Here is a 4,168-nt window from a genome sequence, read left to right on the forward strand (position 1 = left end):
CAGATTTCTTCCATGACTGCACCCAGTTCGGGACCTCCTCCAGTCGAATCATCAAGTTTTCCATCTCATGCCGCCACTCATCTTGCGGCCAAAGCTCCTTGTCGATCCGGCCAACGACTTCTCTCAATCAACCAATGAAAGGACCAACTTTGCCCACGCGAATGTGCGCTGCGAGCAGATCTCGATTGGCGTCCTCGCCGAGTGGAGTGTTCTCGCGAACCGACCGCTCCACGTCAGCTGCTTCAGCTTCAGTGTCCATGCAAAAATCTGCAAACACAGGCAACAAAACAATCAGTGCCGAGTGTAACGCACGTACCACAAGCGCTTGGACAAACAAGACTTACCACCCAGACGCGTCATCATCTGCCGAGCCCAGTCACTGACGTATTTCTCCTGCGCTATACACCGTTTGTTCAGCACAGCCATTTGTCCCATCAGTGCGGACCTTTGTTTCCCCATATTCTCAACTTCAGCAGTCAGTGCCTTGTTCGCTTCACGAGCCTGCTCCAACGACTTCTCTCACTCCACCAGAACCTCCTTCATACCAGCCATTGCAATCAGTGCCGCATCCAGCTCACCGGCAAACTGAACCTTCTCCGCCCTAAGAGTCTCGTATGCTGCCCCCATCTCACAAGTTTTCTCCCAGCCAGCAACAAGAGACGATCAGACAAATCCAACACTACAAAGTCTAAGTTCTTCAGACCCCTGCCGACGCAAGCAGTCGACAGCGGTCTCGGGGACTACACCCAATGGGTTCACTGAGAGTGACCCCACTGGCATGAAACTCAAACAGGCGCGCCCTATTGAGATACATGACAACACCTACGCCCACAAGGCTAATACTACCCGACTTGAGTAAAATTACTCTCGGGGACTCTTACAGTAGGTGCACTCCGAGCGCCCCAACTGCTAGCAGTGGACCTTATTATTTACGGATTTGACCAAGACAAAGACAATATGCGTAAAGACAACTGCCGGTGCAAGCACTCGACAGAAGTCTAGGGGACTACACCCACTTGGTTCACTCAGAGTGAACACATTGCAAACATCATACGGTATCCGAGCACACCCAGTGGGTTACAAGAGAAAAGTAAATACTTACTAGCCCACTTACTCGGATATCGTCCCGCAGCTCCAAGCTCCGCTGGTACAAGGATGCGATGGAGTCGTACGCCTTCTTGGCTTCTCCCGCCATCAGCTCTGCCTGCACCATGGCCCCCTTGGCCGCTCCCACCTGATCCTCCGGGAGGCGCTGGACGTTGAACCCAACATTTGACGGGCCTGGCATCGTTAGAAGCTCCTTGGGCATCCCAAGGCCCGCTCCAGTTGGTTCAACAGCCACCAGCGCCTCCTCAGTCGGCGGCACGTCCGCGGCGAGAGCAGTAACTGGTGGGACAGCCTGAAGAACAGGCTCCGCAGCTTGCTCAGGTCTCCCCTGGTCACCCTCATCCACATAAATCGCCCCGGCCAGACCGAACGGTGCGAGATCTCAGGAAAATAAAAGGGCAAGACCGAAGACAGAATTCGCGATGCGATAATATAAAACTTTCGGAATCGCTACAACGCACCTGGCTGGGACGAGACGACGTTGTCCGCGTCCATGGGATCATCCTCCTGGCGCGCCGGAGAGGTGGCAGAGGTGGCAACCCTGTCGAGTGAAATTCATTCGACCATCAAACAGGAGTTCAATCGAATATCAGAAGAGGAACAATGCACTTACATTGAGGTGACGGGGACAACGACCCTCATCCGCGGCAAAGCCTTCCGAGGTTTAGATCCTCTCGGTTTAGCCACCTTGGAAGGCTGACCCGCAAGCTCAGCAGCAATGTCCCTGGTCCTCTTGGTGCTCCGAGCACTCGGGAACACGGGAACAGTGGGCGGAGCACTCGAGGATGCCGGAGGGGCCGAAGGAACTGCAGGTTCATGTCGGCGCTTGGTTCGGTGCTCCGGCAGCGGGGGCGGCGAATCCTGGTCTTTGTCTTGCTCCTCCTCCTCACTAGACTCTTCCACCGTTTCCCCGCTGTCGGAGACATACTCGGCGCTCTCCTCGCTGCCCTCCTGGCTGCCCTCCTCCTCCTCCTCGGTCGGGTTCCCGTTCGAGACAGGGGAAAACCAGTTGGTCCACTTCTGCATAGAATACGGTCGGTGACATCAGACGCCAGGCAGAGATTCAAGAAAACAATAAAACTAAGACAGATACGTGCACTCGACAAATGGTACTCACCTGGTTCGGAGGAGGATTGTCCGCGCAGAAAGCCCTCACTCGCCGAGACCCTCTGGGGTTCTCGCAGGCGCCTATGATCTGGAGCACCCACGACGCCACCGTCTCCCCGGTCACGCCCAAGACGTTGGTCCAAGTGGAGTCTTCGAGACCCGTGTAGTGCCACATGGCGTGGTCGCGAGCTTGCAGTGGTTGTATGCGCCGACTGAGTTAAATCTCCAGCAAATCTATGCCGGTGACCCCCCTTCTGATGACGTCTGCGAGTGCGTCGACCAGAGGCTGGATGTCGACCTTCTCCGCCTTCGTGAGCGCAAGCTGCTTAGGCGGAGCGGGTCGATCTAGGCTAAAGGGAGGCAGCCCTGTTGTGGCATTCGGGCAGGCAACGTCCTGGCAGTAGAACCACGTCGACTGCCAGTTCCTAACCGACTCCATCAGCTGAAGGGCAGGATAACTACTCCTACTCTTCTTCTGGAAACCTAAGCCTCCGCAGAGCTGGAGAAGGTGTGTCTTATTATCCGACTGGTGGAGTCGTTTGATAGTTTGGGATATAGTAGAGAAAATATGTTTGAACAGCCCCCAATGGGGGGGACAGCCGATGAAGCACTCGCACAGGACTATGAAAGCAGAGAGATGAGCTATAGCATTCGGGGGAAAGTGGTGAAGCTGCGCCCCGAAGTGGTTCATGATGCCTTTGAAGAAAGGATGCGGGTAGAGAGAAACCTCGATATACGTGGCTGAGCAGCAGGACGCGCTCCCCCTCCCGAGGCGCCGGCTCGATCTCATCCTCCGCCGGCAGCCTCCACGACTTGTGCACGATCATCCCGTGCTCCACCAGCTGCAGCAGATCCCCCTCCGTCACCGTGGAGGGGAGGAAGTCTCCCTGGATCCACCCCGCGGGCAACGCTCGCTGCCGCCGCCGAGCAGGAGCCGCCGCCTTCCCCTTCTTCTTCTTCGCCTCCAGCTTGCTGGTCTGTCCCTTGGTCATGGCGGAAGCTGCGGGTCCGCGAAGGGGAAGGAAAAGGAGGAAGCTTGGGCGCACATGGGATGGCGAGAGGAGCGGAGCAAGCAAAGGCAAGAGGTCCGGCGAGCGTAACGAGAAAACCCTCGCCGCTGGGGTTTAAGTAAGGTTCCGACTGTGTCACTGGCGGGTGGCCCCGAAACCTTATCCCCCGACCAACCACGGCGATAATAGTGGAGCAGATGAAGGCGCGAGAATCGAGGCGTCAGGCGCTACTCGAGCGTGATGTCGTCATCCCCGCTGAGCGCGCGGTAACCAAAATTTGAGGATCCCGGAAAATCCGCCGCTGTCAGTTGACTGGTCACGTCAGAAGATGCCGCGGAAGCACTCGGTTTCCGACAGTTTGTTTCGCAACTACTTCCACTCGGATCATTGATCAGAGAAGATAAAATGGATCGAGGCAAACAACGCCAAAGTCACATCCGTTCCAGTCGGATCCAAACTTCGAGCATCGCTTCGTCGCTCCAACCCCAATCCATTCGGGGACTAATGATGGGGTTATAGTCCTAGGGTAGGGTCATAGGCCTGCCCTAAAGGTCCAATCCAAGGACTACCCCTCACAAGGGACAAGGCTCTTAGTCAGTTCCGACTGAACTAAGGACTTCCATTCATCCAGTCGGTAACAGATCCTCGACCGTCCAGTCGAAGATCAACATTCGAAGTTTATCAAACTAACCGACTGGATTCCACTGTGCGCATCGTAACCCCCCTGGAGGGAAACGGTCATACGTTTCCATATGCCTTAATTAGCATTTAGGATGTACGTTACCTGTAACGTAGACATTTATTCGCCACTACTCCACCCCTGTGCATCAAACCATTGTGGAGGGCAGCGCACTCTATATAAGCCACCCTCCCCCTCTGGTGCAGGGGTTAGCAATTCACTGTATTCGATATTCCACTCGACAACAAGCTCCCTGAGCACTGAG

The sequence above is a fragment of the Hordeum vulgare genome, chromosome 2H (genome assembly GCF_904849725.1).
Source record: "Hordeum vulgare subsp. vulgare chromosome 2H, MorexV3_pseudomolecules_assembly, whole genome shotgun sequence".
NCBI classification, from domain to species: Eukaryota; Viridiplantae; Streptophyta; class Magnoliopsida; order Poales; family Poaceae; genus Hordeum; species Hordeum vulgare.